Source organism: Lissotriton vulgaris, chromosome 6, assembly GCF_964263255.1.
Source record: "Lissotriton vulgaris chromosome 6, aLisVul1.2, whole genome shotgun sequence".
NCBI lineage: Eukaryota > Metazoa > Chordata > Amphibia > Caudata > Salamandridae > Lissotriton > Lissotriton vulgaris.
The window spans coordinates 1327426588-1327444757 of record NC_141694.1 but is presented as its reverse complement, the minus strand read 5'-3'; the positions used below and the strand labels follow the sequence as shown (position 1 = coordinate 1327444757).

At 43.8% G+C, this 18170-nt stretch overlaps 1 protein-coding gene across 1 annotated transcript in view; it reads right to left on the bottom strand.

Moving 5' to 3' along the window:
- The window catches only part of UST (uronyl 2-sulfotransferase), a 911106-nt gene that overhangs the window by 239827 nt on the left and 653109 nt on the right, over positions 1-18170 (bottom strand). The window lies entirely within an intron of this gene.

Sequence of the window (18170 nt, the reverse complement as noted above, 5' to 3'; positions counted from 1 at the left end):
GCTAGCAGGAGCGGCTGGTGACATTTGAAAGTGGTGCGGCGTAAAATAAATATGCCACTGCACCGCAGCGAGTGAGCGTAGAGGGCGAACCGGACCAACCTTCGGGGGATTTGGGGGTTTGGGGGGGTTTCCCCCCGAGAAAAGTTTGAGAAAAGAGTGGACAAATGGTACATTTTCAAGTACATTTGAGATAGCCGGAAGGTTCATGTGGATATCCTAATTCTATCAGCAGCTAGGTCGCAAAGCAGTAGTAGGGGGCTTTTAACAACTTAAGCATTTGTCATGCTTATTTTAAATTCAAATTAGAGAGTTTCAATATGATTTAAAAAGGAGACTCCTAAAAAACACTGTTACTGCACCCTGTAAGAGACAAGGTAGTATAGAAACTTACACTACTTGCTATAAGTAGTACCTGAGAGGACGTGAAGAAAGAGAAATTACATGAAATAGGCAAACATGTTTTAGTGATTGATTGTCACTAGAACAAAGGTCATTGTATGCGCTTAAAAGGGGTGATGCAGGCTCAGGAGTAATATTAAGAAATATTTTCCTGGTTCACATTTCAAGTCTCCCTGAACTTGCAGTCTTTCTATAATATGCCAACAACCGACCTCCCTGATGATGCTTTTACACCCTCGTTTCACAAAATGGCAAATAAACTTTAGAATGAGAAACACGCTGTGCGACGATACAAACTGTGATTGAATTAAAGACAGTTCTGCACAATCCCCCGGAGGAACTCAGGATGAAAATGGTACGAAGAGATGACAAACTATCGGACGACTTGGAAACCCCTGGTCCGCGATGCTTTACGTGTTCACAAGGGGCCCGGGACCCAAGAGGGGTGTCTGGGGTGGGGGTAATTTCTGTGTGATATTGACTAGATGCTTATGGTTTGTTCCTAAACCTACATCTGCATATTCTTTTCATCTTGCAGTCGCCGAACAAACTAACGCAACTGCAGTAATGGGAAACAGAGTAAGCCTGGAAACTATAACAGTGGTAGTCTTACTGCGCGCCACACGGACGTTTGGAAACTGAGGGTAAGAAATGTGCCGATACATTGACATCTAACTACGCAATTTCCCTGCTAACCAGAATGGTACAAGGAATGAAAAAGATGCAGCGACACGCAACTCTGATATATATTATCGCTTTATTAACAATTACTTCTACTGCCGAGACCTAGTGCTGAAAAATACACCCCAAAAAGTACCTTTTAAATGTGTTGCTGCGTTTGAATGCATATTGTCCATAGCTATGATGGCAGTACGGAAAGGTAACACATTCAATACATTTCCTGCCTGCTGTTTACACATAAATCCTTTACGTTCTTCATCTTTACCCTTCTAATTTGATACTGCTATTTCCTTTATCCTGTAACACCCAAATACGTTTGGTGACTATTAATCATGCCCATTTGACAATCATGACTTACAAAATCAAAGACACATATTTAAACCAACAATTGGTTGCAATAAAGATTGAATACCAAGAGCGTTACCTAGTTCACATGACCTAGACCTATGGCTGCAGCGCAAGGATTGGCTTAGGGCATGGTGACTCCTCGCCCGCCGCCTGCCCATTAGGAGACCGAGGGGCTCCTAATGGGCATGCGCAAACAAGTGAAAACACAAGTGCGCATGACTGGGCACAGGCAGAAAATTTGCCCTCCGTCCCCACTCATGCGCACTTGTGTTGTGCTGCTGCCCGATGTCTGACAATGCATGTCAGTCAACAGACTCTGAAGGGGTGGGTGGTCCGACGTCATGCTGACTGACATGATTGTCAATTCTCCCTCGGCGTCTTTGAACTTAAGTAAACTGATTCAGTTTAGTTAAGCTCAGAAACGCAGAGGGAGCTGCGGCGGCTGCGGGCAGGGGGGGCTATGCCCCCACGCCCCATTGGACGCACCGCGCCTGCTAGCTAGTGCAGGTATTTCTTTGTTTTGATGGTTTAGTTGAAGTCATGATTGGTCATTAAATCACACAGTAAAGTTCACAATATGCTACACCATATAATATTTATTTCTTTTTATTTATTTTTGTAATCGTATATAGCGTGGACATGGCCCAAGGCATGATACAAGGGTACAGCAAGTTACAGCTACAATAATTACGTTCAGACATATTGTGTCAGTAGCTGCAACCAGGACAAGTACAGTTGTTGGACAAAAGACGTACAAGGTTCAAGTATTGATTAAAAAGGTGGGGACACACAATGAAGGCAGTTCATCTCTTGGATAAAGTACTTAGGTATGGTCGAGGGTGATTAACCCATGTGTCTGTCAAATAGGAGGAGTTTGAGGTCCTCTTTGAAGGTGGCTATGCACGTTGTTAGGCAAAGGGAGAGAGGTAAGGAGTTTCAGATTCTTGTGGCACTACCAGAGAATGACTGGCTCATGTACCATCCTCGACTGAAGGTGGGGAGGTTCCAGGAGCAGGGATTGGGCATTTCTGGTACCCCTATTTGCTCCAGAGTTTTTCAGTTTCTCACTTACGGGGTGAAGAGGAGTGCAGCTCTCTATGTTTAATGCAGGCAGTTTTGAATTGGGTCAGAGCTTTAATGGGAAGCCACTGGAGTTACCAGGGCCGGGGAAATGTGGTCACATTTCTTGAGACATAACACAAAGCACACTGTTGAGTATAGAGTTGCTCTAGGGGGCCTAAATGAACTTTGGGAATGTCTGAGAAAAGGGCAATGCTGTAATCTAGTCTGGAGAGGATAAGAGACTCAACCACTGTTTTGAGGTCTTATTCTGGGATCAGCTGTCTGATGCCCCACAGCGGGCTGAGTTGGTGCTGTGTGCTTTTGACCATGGCTATGGTTTGGCTCTGGAAGTTTAGATGATTTTCAAGGGTGATACCAAGGGATCTAGCACTCTGGATAATGGCGGGCATCCATCTAGTGAGGGAAAGGTGGCCATTCATTCCTGTCCTGGTTTTTGCTTTAGGAAGTGAGATCAAAAGAAATTCAGGTTCAGTTGGGTTGAGTTTTAGATTATGGTTAGACATCCACTTTTAAATCTTTAGGAGCTTGATTGAAAGGAAGGCAAGGTCTTCAGGGGAAGAGATTTACATGTATACTTGAGTTTCATCAGCGTAGAAGTTGAAGAGAATCCCAGCATTTCTGATAATCACACATAATGATTCTAGGTACAGTTTAAAGAAGGATGGGGAGAGGATCGAGCCTTGAGGGACCCCTTGATGTACAATGACTGGTCTCAAGAACGAGTTGCCCATTTTCACAATTTGGGAGCTGTTAGTTAGGTAAGAGGAGAACCAATTGAGGGCTGTGCCTCAAAAAGCCCATGCGATGTTCAAGAGTACGAAGGAGGTCCGGATGGCTGACAGTGTTGAATCCACCAGACAAGTCCAGAAGGACCAGGAGGCAGGAGTTCCCGGAGTCAAGGATTCTTAACTATTTGTAGGATTGCACTTTGTGTACTGTGGTTCTGACGGAAACCTGATTGAAGGGAGCCTAGGAGTTTGTTTGTTCAAATGTGTGAAGTGAGCTTGGAAGCAACAAAACTTTCAATGACTTTGCCTACTAATGGAAGTGTGGAGACTAGGTGGTAGTTGTTTATGTTCTGTGTCAAGAGATTGTTTTTTCAATAGAGGTGAGAATTGACCCACTTTTGGTTGTTCTGGAAATAGGTGACGTTGAAGAGAGGAGTTGACCATGTTGGTCCATAGGAGGGAGTAGGTGAGCGGCAAGAGATTTGCCAATAAACCCTGGACTGGCGTCCTGAAGGTGGGTCGAGGGTTTCACTTTGAAGATTGTTCACTGAAGGTTTTGTTCAGAAATGAAGCACCTTTCACGGGAGGATTTCAGTTTCTGGAGGTTCACTGATGTGTAACAAGATATGGATGTCTCTGACTTTTATATCACAGAAATCCACAAAGTTGTTGCAGCAGGCCACTGATGGCTCAACAACTGAAGTGGTGGAGGGTTTAAAATAAGAAATAATCTAACAATATTTTAATTCACTTCCAGTTTGATTGTTTCAGAGTGCTATCTTGCTCATGAATGCTACCACCAACAACGCTTCCTTCTTGCAGAGGGTGCTAAGTTGTTTCAGAATTAATTGTAAAATAAGCAAACTCTCATCCATTATACTTTGGAGAGGACATTTTGAATTTTTTGAGTATAACGTCTGTTCTGACGAATCCATTCACAAGAATCGGCTTTCCTTTTACTGGTTCCAGAACCACAGGCTTCCTGAAAGAATGATGTCTGTTGTCCTGTGAAGGTACTTAAAAAAGTATTAAGGAATTAATGCAAACAAACTCCAGGGTATTGAAAGAAAAATGTATGAATTATTGCTCAATTTAAATGAAATCAGAAAAAACCATAGCAAGCAAGCCCAAATGATTTCCTGGAGCAGCTACACATGCATATTAAGGATAGATAAAAACAAGCATTAGCAAAGAAAAAAAGGATTTATATTTCATAACCATTTGCTATGTCAATGCAAAAAAAAATGAACAATGATGTGAAGCATCAGACAAAATAAAAAATAAAAAATAAAGGAACACTGATGTTTGTAGATGCATGCATGCAGGAAGATGTGGGGGAGAAGCAACGAGAAGTGGGTGGGATGACTAAAATAAAAATAAAGCTAGGTGGAGGAGGTAGAGAAAAGCAGCACACGAGGGAGAGAGCAACATGAAGCATGCAAGTGGGCGAGAAGCACAGGCGAGAAAGAGTGACCAGTACAAGAGTGAGAAAGCAACACAGAAGGTAGGGGCTAATAGTTGGTGGCTGGAGAAGTACACGAGGGAGAGAATTTGGAAAAGACCTGCACTCTAATTAAGTGATTAACCAAAAAGAAAAAGTGGTTTCCTTAAATTGAGAAGTGGAGGGATACAGGTCAGCTAATCAAAAGGAGGTTATATTCCAGGGGAGGGACAAACACAAGAAAGGGAAAGAAAGCCATCAAATTGGTAGCAAGAAATGAGAGTGACAATAAGACCAACCAACTGCAAGAAATGGTAGAGGAATAAGTCCACTGTAAGTCCTTCGTAATCCTGCCATAGGTCTTTCACTGTGTGTGTGCCTTATAAACAATATCTCTTTCTACTAAAAGAGTACCATAAATAAAAGCCAACCTCCACAATAGATTCTACAAGTCATAGTTCTGTAGCTATGTATTCGCTGGAATGGTGAACACCAATTTCCTGCAAGTTCCACAATATTTGCAAAGTGCTCACAAAAACATAACATAACAATATGCATATAGGAAGCATGACTGGTGGCCCTGATATACGACCCAACTGCAGTAGTGAAAGACTGAATACTTTGCCACCATTTAGCTATGGAAGTCAACAAAGCGCCCGATTAGCTCCAAAATACCGTGAGCATATATTTACCCTAATCCAGCTCACACAAAACTAATCCAATCAACTATCAAATTTTTGCCTCACAACTTTGGTTTAACCAACCTGAAACACTGACATTCAGTTGAACAGCAAAGGGCAACACACCTCACCACATCTCCACCACCTGATTGTACAGCCATCACAGACATACAACTTTGAACTCCCATACTGTTCAATTTAAAAGATGATATCTGTTTTAATTACACTTGTTGATGGTGGCTATATAGTATTATAAACACAGCACTTATGTGCATTCAGGGACCAGTTATCCAGAAAGAAGTACAGCAAGGTTGGTCATGTACTGGCATACCTTTCAAGGGCACACGGATAGACTTTTATGGGGTGAGTGGCCCTTTGTGGAAGAGGGTGATATTCAGCTCCATCTTGAATTGGATAAAGAGTTTACCATGGAAGAGAATTTCCGTCTGTATTAATCCATGTTATTTTTTTTATTAAAGACCTTTATTGTATAATTCTTGAACGACACAGCATACAGCCTACAACCCCAAGGGCCGGCCGCATTGTTCATAATGTCCTTTCTTCACTCTCGGATTAACACAGCCCTTCAGCCGACACCCCTGGGATCTGGCGGCGTGGTAAAATAAAGTGTACATAGATCAATCAGTTTGTGTTCCGGTTAACTTATAGGTCTATTATTTTTTGTTTTGTAACTTGTAACAAACATACACGTTGACAATCAACACAACAATAGTCCTACAAGGATTTTGGCTACTCTGTTACATAGACTCAGAGTTCACAGCTACAGCATCCAGTGTGAAGTCCCACTACGCACTCCACTGTGGTTAACAGGTCAACAGTTTCATTCCCATTCCCCTTCTATCTCTTCATCGGAGCTGGCATCTTCCTCTTCCGTTAATGGATCACACAAGTCTCCCCTATAAACATTCCTGCAGGTCCAGACCTTGTTCCACTTGCGCGGGCAAGCCCTATTTACATATACCGCCTGTTCTGTAAACATTAACAAGTCCATGTTCCTGCTCCATTGAGCCAATGTGGACAATTCTGGGGCGCCCCATTTCTGCGCTATGTCTCGCTTCGCCACCATGATGGCTAACGTACCCCATATCAGTCCGTACCTGGAAAGATCATTTGAATCCCAAATGTTTAAAAGGCATTTACGTGGTTCAGGAGTCAGCGAAACCTTTAGTGTTTGTGACATTGTGCGCATCACTTGACACCAGTAGGCAGCTATAAGGGGACAGTCCCAGAGGGAATGGAGTAATGTACCTTCCTCCCCGCAGCCCCGAAGACAATAAGGATGCGGCGCTCTTTGTAACTTATGTAGTATGGTCCTTTACTAATATATACGATGCAGGATTTTTAATTGTACTAGCCTGAACCTAGCCGAAATGCCCACCTCCCTCCGGGACACCAGCGCCTCGTTCCACTCGGTCTCATCCATGTCTCCCAGTTCATCCACCCACTTTTCGCGCAATTTTAGTGTAGGGTCTGATTGGTTGTTCAACAGTTTTTCGTAGGTAAGGGAAGTGGCACTATGCTGCATGTAATCCGTGAGTAATCTATCCTTTAGCGGGGAGGATTCCGGGACTTTAGTATCTGGTGGTATCGCCTGCAGTAATGCGTGCCTTATCAGCACATACCTATAGGTTTTGTGTGGTCCCAGTTCATACTGTTGCTGAAGAAGGGAGAACGGGACCACCGTCCCCTTGTCCCACAAGTCACCCACCATAGATATGCCAATATTGTCCCATTGTGTAAACCCTTTACTCCGTCTCAATTGTCCCAGCACCTTAGTGTCCCAGAGCGGGGTGAGCTTAGTGATTACACCCCTCCAGCCCAGCTTCGCCTGTGCCGCATGCCACAGCATTGCTGTATGTTTCGTGGGGCCTATCAACTTTGCTGCCTGACTTCTGTTGTAGAACACTGAAAGCATACTGTCTGTGCCTAGTTGAGTCCTATCAGGCCTGTATGCTGGGTCAACCCGAGGCGCATGAATCCATTGGTTGACTATCTTGAGTTGGGCGGCCCAGAAGTACAATTGCAGATTTGGCAAAGCAATCCCCCCTTCGTACCAACTTCTGTTTAGTTTGACATGGGCAATACATGCCGGCTTGTTACTCCATAACAGGTTGGACACCAATGTTATTATCAAAAGAAGGAGTCTAGGGCTATTACTGCTCAATCCGAGCAGAAGGTCCACACACGACGTGCCCAAATTACACGAAATGCAAAAGTTGTCGTGTTGTTCCTAGTGACAAAGAAAGAGGTTAGTGTAGTCTGTAATGCATGTGGATTAGAACAGGGTAACCTAGTGGTCGCCCTGGGAATCCATTTTGTTGGATTTAATGCCCTAACACACCCTTTCAGGTGTCATGCTTCATCATTTGGGCCTGCTCCTCGGTGGGTCGGCGGTGCAATACCCAACGGGCAACACCTCATAGAGGGGCTCTTTGGCGGAGATCTTTTTCCAACTGCCGTATAGATGAAGTGCGGGTATGTGGCCAGGATTCAGGGTAGACGTTAGTGTGTGAAGTAAAATAAAGCTAGTAGTACCAGAGTCAATTTTATTCAGGAGGGCTACTGCTTTAGTTAAAAGGGGGGGTTCCTAGAGGAGAGTAGTGGAAAGTGATGTTTCCTACTCTCTTCTGGAGGATGTTAAAGTCCGGTCTTTAACATCCTCCAGAAGAGAGTAGGACCCAACGAGGAGCAGGCCCAAATGATGAAGCATGACACCTGAAAGGGTGTGTGAGGGCATTAAATCCAACAAAATGTCTTTGTCACTAGGAACAACACGACAACTTTTGCATTTCGTGGACACCAATGTTGTCACCTGTCGGAAGTATCGTGGCGGGACCGGGTGGGGTGAGTTTTCCAGGGCGTAAAGGATCTTGGGAGAGCCATCCTTTTATAGAGTGCAGCCCGTCCGAGGAGGGTCAATGGCAACGAAGCCCAATGTTTCACGTCAGTTTGGAGCCGGGCCAGGGGAAGAGTCAGGTTTTTATCGAAGAATTCTGTTTGGCTATCAGTGATGTGGATACCAAGGTACTTAAAAGAGGACGTAGTCAGCTGTAGTGGGCAATTTACGTCGAGCAGAGGTGCCGGCCCCCTCAGAACGTATATGACAGATTTTGACCAGTTGAGTGTGTATCCCAACGATGTCCTGTAGTCGTCACATAAGGCAAGTAGGGCTGGTATACTTCTGCCTGGCTCCGTAAAATATACCAACATATCGTCAGCATATAAGGACACACAATCTTCCCATCCCTCTTTCCATCCAATGCCCTTCAGTAATGGTGTAGTTCTAATCAGCGTCGCCAGTGGTTCTAAGACCAGGGCAAACGACAAGGGGGAGAGGGGACAGCCCTGCCGGGTCCCTCTCGCAGTTGGATCGTACGCAAGATGTGACCATTGGCTGTAATGTATGCGACCGGGTTGGCGTAGAGAAGACGCACCCAAGCTATGAACTTGGAGCCAAAACCCATACGTGACAGGACCGCAAAGAAGTGCCCCCATTCCACCATGTCGAACGCCGTTCTGGCATCCAGTGAAAGGATCACGGCTGGTTCCGTTAATGACAGAGCTCGTGCTAACACCCCATGTACTCGCCTGAGATTGAAGGCCGTACTCCTGTTCGGCATGAAGCCAGATTGATCAGGGTGCACCAGCAATGGGAGATAGGCCATCAATCTCGTGGCTAGCAGTTTCGCAAGGATTTTGGCTTCCGCGTTAAGGAGAGAGATTAGGCGATATGATGTGCAAGCTGTCGGCGGCTTGCCCGGTTTTGGAATTGCCACTATGGTGGCTGTCCGCTGATCCAGCGGGAGTTCTGCTTTCTCTTGACTCTCCGTGTACATAGCCAGCAAAGGCGGGCTGAGTGCAGCTGACATGAGTTTATACCATTCTATGGGGATCCCGTTTGGGCCTACTGCTTTCCCCGACTGTATCGCCTGGATTGCTAGTTGTAGTTCCTCAATAGTGAGGTCAGCTTCCAAATCTTGGAGCGCCTCTTGTGTAAATGTCTGGGTCACTATGTGATTTAGAGAGTTCAGGGCTGCACTTTCTGTGACGTTCCGATCGGGGGTGTATACCCTCTCGAAGTGGACTGCTAGTGTGTTTACGATCTCCTCAGGGTGTTTCTGCAATCGACCCTCACTAGTATACAACTGCTGAATGCCTCTATTGCTCCCTCCTCTCTTATCTAACCAGGCTAACATTTTCCCTGCTTTGTCTCCCACATCGTATATTTTGTGGGTCGTAGCCGAGACATTGTCAAGTACCTGCAGTCTGAGATGCTCCCTATACTACTGCTAGCATAGCTGTAAAGTGCGGGCCGTGTCTACTGTGGGATCTGCCATGTGGGACACATTGGCTGTGTGTACGGACCTTTCCAACTCCGAAAGTTCCTGCCTTTGCGCCTTTTTGTTTCTCATAATGGAAGCCATCGCCTGTCCGCGAAGGACCGTCTTGTATGCTTCCCACAGAATCGAGGGGGAGGGCACCGAGTCTTTGTTCTCTTCAAAATAAAACCTCGTCGCTTCCTTGAGATCTTTCCTGATGCCAGGGATTTTCAGAAAGTTAGGGTATATGGGGTACATTCTTTTACGAGTCTTTTCCCGACTGAGTAATGTCATTACTATCGGAGAATGGTCTGATATTCCCCTGGGCTGTACTTCAATGTTGTCTACTGCTTGCATCCCGTCTCCTAACCCCAAAAAATAGTCTATACGTGATAAGCTATTGTGTACGGTCGAGTGATAAGTGTATTGCTTCGCGTTGGGTACCTGTGACTCCAGATATCTACCAAACCCATGGCCTCCAGGAAACCCTTGAAACTGGTGGGACCGGGCACGTGCACCCGCATCCATGTTCATTTTTGGGCCATTTTATATGTATTTATCCATATTTATTTTGTGTATAAATGAAGTTAAAAATTGTACATTTCCATAACGGATAGACTTGCACTCATACTTTGAGGTCTGTCGTGTTTTAGCTATTTAAGCTGTCAAATTTTACATAACAATACATCCACTGGTAAATACTTACATTATACCATAATTGTATGTTGAAAAATGCCCTTATCTAACGAAATTTCGTCCGATTTTTTTATTTCCTATGCTGTCCATCTGCTCAGCTGCTGGCCTATAATTCATAAAAGGCAGCACGGGAGTCACTTAAAAGAAGCACAATGATCTGTATTTATCTACTTTAAAAATAAATGCAGACAGAAAACACATAGTTTTTATCTCTATTTATCTGTAAAAATCCGTAAAAACGGAAAACAGGGAGCCTGAATCATAATACAGGGATACTTTGCTAACTGTCTGTTGCGAGGTGAATTGTGGCTTACAGATAACAAAGAGGGGCTTGGAGCCGGCATATTTCTTACCAGTGACAGGCGTTCCTTTTTGCTCTCATTTGGGTGCTGCTTATTTGTCCAAGTTTGTCAAACTTGTGTTTGTCTCTACAATGGACACTGCATCTTTGGCGCTGCTTTGATGATCTGGTATCGCTTATTTCACGGTGTGCTTTTCAAGTTCTACTTCTTTCCTTTATGTGAAGCACGAGATGAGAGTGCATTTTTTGACCCTGCGCCCTTGTGTACTTATCGCTCTGTGTTGCTCTCTGTCGCCCTCCCCCCTACATGTTGTGCTCACCGGTGTGCTTCTCCCCATTGCCTCCCACCACCCTCCCTGCTATCACCCTCCATGTTGCTCACCCGACCTGACCACCACCCACTTGGCTGCTTTACCCCCATATGTGAAGTTGCTTTACCTCTCCCGCCCTCCCCTGGGTTGTTTTTGCTTTTACAAACCCCTCCCGCCCTTCCCCTTGTGTCTTTTGTTGACCCACCAATCGCCAATGCTGCTTTACATAAACATTACATGCTTGCCTTTAAGAAAGGCTTTGCAAGTTTCATTTATTTCTTATAGCTCCAAATGTAATTAAAAAGGAAATATGAAGAATGTATGTAATTATTAGACACCGACATGTGTAGTGTGAGCAACTACAAAATAATGCGGAGCTTGCATCAAATACTTAAAAAAAAATCTTTTCATGTTAGCCATGCTGCATGCAACAGGAATGCTGTGCAACGTGGCTAAAAGCTATTGTCTTAGCCAATAGGCTACAAAAGAGAAACCAGTTGGCTTTGCCAGTGCTTGTTTTTTCTGATGTTAGCATTACCTGAATGAAATGACAGACTGGTACAAGATAGGTGGCTACACCCAGGAGCATCCTGATTACCATCCATCACATCTAGATAGAACAAAGTTTTGCACACTTCTTTCAATACTCTTTGATAGCAACCGCGCTTAAGTTATATAACAAATACGCAGCTCCTAATCACGAGGGTTACTGAATTGCTAAGGCTGCTTCTATCTAATGCTCTCTTGTTACTCTTTCTTCCAACACCCTACTCTTCCTGTCTCTTTATCTTACTCTTTCAAGTTATTTTTCTTCCCTGTTTTCTCCCTTAGCCAAGGGTTTTTTACCTTTCCCTTCCTCCTTCTTTCACCCTTTTCTGCCTTTCTCCGATTTGATCTGGGTGAAAATCTATTAATTACGAATTGGTCCTGGGACCTAGAAATACGTGCTGGTGCCTGGCACCTGCAACTGCAGACACAAAGTAACCACTAAATATCAAACAACAAAACATTTCTCATCTTCCTCCCCAGCTTAGACACAGTTTTAGGCCTAGCCAATGACAATCCATGCGCTGTTGCTTTTGAGACCTTTTGTTATTTATACATTGGGCTTAGTGCTCACCCATTACTAACCATTAGATGGCTGCACTGTCACTCTCATTTGGTGACTTCTTATTGGTCAGGTGAGCTAGGCTTCCATCCTCTTGGTGTGTTTGTCCTTCCCCTGAAGCATGTAGGCATTACTCGTATTCTTCCACTACTGATTGTTTTGGGTGCAATTTTTTTTTATTTTTGTTTAAGGAAGTGTACAACTCCCCTCTCTGTGTTCCTTCTGCCCACCAAATCTTTGCTTGCCCCCACTCTCTCACCCTCTGTTGTCCGTCATCTTGCCCCCAGTCAATCACTCCCACACTCCGTAGTCTGTCTGCTTGGTCCAAGCACCTCCCTCCCACTGTCTGTTGCCCATCTTCATGCACCCGGCACCTCTCTCCACCCTTCATTGTCAGTCTGCCTACCACTAGCACCTGCCTCCCTTCCACCCTCTGTTGTCCGTTCTGCTTGCCCGCAGCACCTAAGACCCATCCTCTATTGCCTCTATGCTCTCCGCTTTAGCTATGCCCCTGCCTCCAACCCTCTGGTGTCTGTTTGCTTACTTCCAGCACTATCACCTCCCACCACCCTTTGTCCGTCTGCTTGCTCCAACCCCTCCAGACTGCGAGGAACGGGATTTTGATATCAATTTATGATTATGATAAATTTAATAAAGAATCCCATTCATCTGTTTTGGACCGCTAATATCTGTCATTGAGGAAAGGACCACCCCCGCATTGGTTAGACAAACCCCATTAACTGACGCCACTCTGAAGAACCACTTACAACTGATAAAGTTTTAAGAGTTTATATAAGGTTGAATTTGAATGCGATACAATCCACTCAGGATATGATCTCAAAAGAATACAAAATACAAAATCAATTTCAATATCAGCCGCTTAAGCTTCGGTGTGAAGTGGTTCCTTCTGCGTTATCTGCAGTAAGATAAAAACAATAATCGAGTTAAAACTGTCCCTACTCTATGCTATGTGACAACCCTACTTCGCAAGTTTTCTTCCCTAAAAAGGTGTCAGCAGTTTGACTCCCTAAGAAGTTCAAACTCTCTTAGCCTCTAAAGGAAATCTTAAGTTTCAGAAGCAGTACCCTATCTGCCTACCCATCCGCTCTCTAAGGGTCCTCGGCCTACTGCTCCCTTGCGCTTCTGATGTCTCAGCGCATCTGCTCAAGGCATCTACCTTTCGCCCTCGCTCTGAGCAATTCGTCTCGCTGTTCCTAATCTCCCAATTGCTCTCTCTCGCTCATCGCTGATTGCTCTCTCTCCCCGGGGTGCTGTCCCTAAAATACACAATCACAGTGTGGGTGGAACGCCCCTTGACGCCCACCACGGACTTTCCCCGATGATGTCAACTTCCTGCTTCTTCCATTGGTCCACTCTTCGCGTCGTCCGTTAAGTTGACCCTTCTCCTTTGGATGTCATCTTCATCATTTCATCGTCGACATTTATTGATTCTTTCAGATCATGTAACATATGAAACTTAGACAAGGCCTTAACTCTATGTCTCTTAACTTGACCCTACTAGGTCCTGTGAATGGTCTTGTCAAAACATAGTCCACCTCAAGAGTGTCTCTCCTCACGTTCGAGCAATAAGCTCCGTCCGGCATTGTCACCTTAAATCTAACAAGTGCTAGACTTCTCGGCTCTCATGTCCACATCAAGCTATTTACGACCTTCACAAGACCACTAAATTACATTTCATGTGACTATGCTCCTTCGAGCTCTTGACCAGTTAGGTTACATACACAAATGACCTAAACTCTTCCAGCATTCCTACAGAAACCCTCTACACAGTATAACCTTTGGCATACATTTATATATTCGTACTTCAGCATAAGCCCTAGTTATACTTAAATACATTCTACATCAAATATATGAAATACATTGAATACGACTGCATAGAATACAACTTATGCATTTTCGTTGGTTACATCTTTATATGAGTTCTCTTATACATTTATCCACGTTTCTCCACGTTTACGTCTTTCCACGTTACATTTCTCGCCGCTTCTCCAAATTAAAGTTACACATGTTTAAAGTTTACACGCGTACGCGAATTCTACTGTGCACATTCGATATTTCATAAGCATTTCTACACATTTCTATACATTTATATATATCATGTATACGGGTCTTCTAAATCTAATGCATTTTAACTTGTGAATACATTTACATTTCCTATACCATGTTATCACATTCATTGGCCTTTATGCTATAGTCACCAACTTTACATTACGATGTGCGTTTCATTCCTACGTTTATAACATATACGTCTAAATATGGCTACTATATACTTTTCGTTCAAATTGCGCTCTCTCAGTTCCCCCCTTTGATGACTTTTAGGAGTCATCACTAAAAGCAATTTGAATATACCTCTTATACCGAACTAGTTACATCAGTTCCTCTTTTTATCGATTCAAGTGTTCTCAGACTTTTATACTGTTGATCTTGTAGAACAGCTAGTCTCCTTTCTTGGTCTCTCATTGATCTTTGTAACTGGTTCGACCTATACCATTTATACAATTTTACTAATCCTAATAATGTAATTATACAAATTAATACTATTAATACAGGCTTTAAAATGTACCAAACTATACTTTTGCCTAGATTAGCAAACCAACTTCCAACCTTTCCCACTCCATTTCCTACTTTTTCCCAAACATTTACTTTTGATAAATCTTCAATTTCTTGATGAATCTGTGTAATGTTCTGTATGACTTTTTCAAGTGGTTTTGAATTATCAGGAATATAAGTACAACATTCCTGAACTTTCAAAGCTTTACAAACTCCGCCTTCCTTTGCTAATATTACATCTAAAGCAAGTCTGTTTTGTAAAACCATTGCTCTAATCGACTGCATCTCACCTTCCACTAACATTAAAGATCTTGCAGTGCTGGCAGACAATCTATCCACGACTGTCGCTAACCTTCTAATCTTGACATCGTTCAGAATCAAACCTAACAATGGAAACATCGCTCCAAATACATCTCCTACTACTTCTGCATCTCCTACTTCCCTTTTCGTTCTCCTCGAAGCCTTTCCTTCTATTATCGCCAAATCCTTTGCATGATATATTTTGGGGAAGACAATTGCCAAGTAACACGAACCATACCAATTGTCTGGAAGTTTTACATAGGCATTTCTTCCACATACAAAATACACATTCGGAATAGCTTGCATCCCTTTCATAAAATCCTTTGTGTAGTACTCCAGTCTAAAAGAGTGCTCACAACTAACTTCACCTACAAATTCACTCTCATAATACGTTTTGCTTCGAGTTAAACATAACTTTCCTTTCTGCGTTCTATCCAATGCTATTGGACCATTGCTACCTTTCTTCTTGTGTGCCTTCTCTTCTTCTGTCCAATCTGTTTTCCATTGTCCTGACATTTTTAGAATTTTCTGCCGTCTGCATCGATCATCTACTTGTGCTATAAACCTTTTCTCTACTTCTGATACTTTGCAAGTCAGATTATTTCTACGTGCATATGATGTATCTAACGTATCCCAAGGAAGGAAGAATTTAGCTAGTCTATCTTCCTTTTTGTAGTAGTCCCACTTATTCATTTGCTTATAATTCGGAACTTCAGGCAGTACCGAATCATAATTTGAAAAGTAGTACTCAAACCCTTCTCTACCGTAGAATATACTAAGCAGTAAACTACATGTTATCCCATAAGTCAATGGGAGATGGTGATATCTAATGCCTTCGTCTACAGAAGCCGGCAATTGCATACAAACGTAGCAATCTTTGGCCTCCATGGCATCGATATATTCATACAATAATTTGGCATATGCATTTGACCTAAAATTTCCCTGTGACTCGTCTATGTGTAATCTACGAGCTTCATCTGCAAGTAACGCCTTTTCCCGTATAACAGTGCTCTCCTCCTTCTTTCCCACAAGAGCGGGTTTCAAAGTCGTTACAATTTTTACATTTGCTATTCTTTTATCGTGTTCATGTCCTGTCATGTAAGATATCGTTACTACTATGATTATGAGGAATATCACTAATGCTATAAGTGTACCTACTATACATCTAGCTTTTCTGTTTGGGTTGCCGTTCTCCATGTTATCAAACAGCGTACCTCGTTCTCCAGCGAAAGTTCTCTTTCCAGTCTTTGGTTGCTTGTTTGCATTCACAGTCTTTAAAGTGCTTTTTATTAACAGGTATCTTTCACAACAATGTCTTTTTCTCTTCTTAGCAGCAGACAACCCTAGCCCTTCTCCGTCCTCTAAATGTAATCCCTAAGTTTATTCTTCTTTCCACTCGGCGCTAGGTTATCTTCTTCTTCATAACATACGTACAAAAAGTCTTTTATGCATCTACAATTATTGTCGGACCTGCAGCTTTCACAACAATAATTAACAGTTCAAAACGAATAACTTTTTCTTCTTCTTCTGTCATTTGCTGACCAACTGTTGGAAATTGTAGTCTTTTTAGCACTAAATCTTGAATTTTACTCAAACGTGGGGGTCGGGGAAGTGTGAAAGTCAGTAACCCCTCAGTCTCAAGCCCAGGCGCCAACATCCATATCTCCACTGTCACGACTGGATCGAGAGTGGTTACTTTCACACTCTTCACTCTCCCAGATTTCTGTCCCCAATACATCTGCTAGATAAGTCCACTCTGGGGTGGCGTACCTTCTGCAGGGCACACGTACCCTTCTTGATCTTCGTGGACTCTCAGTTCCCGAATCTGTCGTCTCGTCCTCCTGATCCGATTCTTCAGCGATCGGGGCAAGAGTTCTTTCCTTTTTCCTTTCCGAACTTGGCCTTTTCCTTCTCTCCGGCCAACTGGCTTCTTCACTCTTTGTCTTTCCGCTCCTTGTTCTAGGAACTGTCTCTTGGTCACTCTCAATTTGTTCGATATCTGTGTCGGATTCCCAGTTACTTTCTTCTCCTGAGGCAACTGCGGTCCCACTCGTGTCCTGACCTTCGTCGCCCTGTTCCAACACAGTTTCAGCTTCTTCGATCACCTCCACAGCTTGGCTTTCCCCCTCTATGGCTTCTCCGCTTCCCGCCGGATTCTCATCCGAGAGAGGAGCTGTGTCTTCTGGAGGTGTTGGCACTCTTCTGGTGTGTGAGGCATGTATCCAGCTTGGCAGCCCTCCACACTTCACTGCGGTATTCGTTACAAGTATGACTTGAAACGGTCCTCGCCAACGCACGTCTAAGCAGTTCTTCCTGACATGCTTCTTCACCAGGACCCAGTCTCCTGGACTCAGGTCATGGCACAAGTCTTGTACTGACGGAACCTCTGCAGCCTGGACCTGGAGGGACACAGAATTTACGGCATCAGATAGTCCCTTGCAGTAGTCCAAGATCAAATCGTCTGTGATGTTCACTAGCGCTGCAGTCGGAACCGATGGCAACCTCATAGCTCTCCCCATTAGCACTTCATGTGGAGAGAGGCCTGTTCTTCTATCTGGTGTGCTACGTATACTCATGAGAACTACTGGAAGTGCGTCTGGCCAACTCAGGGATGTCGATGAACAAACTTTAGCCAGTCTGGACTTGATAGTACTGTTAATTTGCTCTACGATCCCTGAAGCTTCTGGTCGATAGCTGCAGTGTAACTTCTGATCGATATTTAAAGCTGAACACAGCATCTTCACCACTTCGCTATTGAAATGAGTTCCTCTGTCCGATTCCAAAGAGGATGGCACCCCAAACCTCGGTATCAACTCTCTAAGTAACAACTTTGCTACTGTAAGTGTATCGCACCTACGTGTAGGGTAGGCCTCAACCCATCTAGAAAATATACAAACAATCACTAGCACGTATCTGAGTCTGTTGCATGGAGGCATTTCTATGAAGTCAATCTGCATCCTATTGAAAGGCCCCCCAGACCTTCCTATGTGACTCAAGGTAACTGGTGTTCTTTTACCCACATTTAGTTGCTGACAGATCGTACATCGCTGACACACTGCTTCTGCCGCTACTCTAAATTTAGGGTTAAACCACGTTTGTCTGAATACTCTCACCATAGCATCTCTTCCTATGTGTGCTGATCCATGCAATTTCCTTGCCATTGGACTAATGAGTTCATTTGGT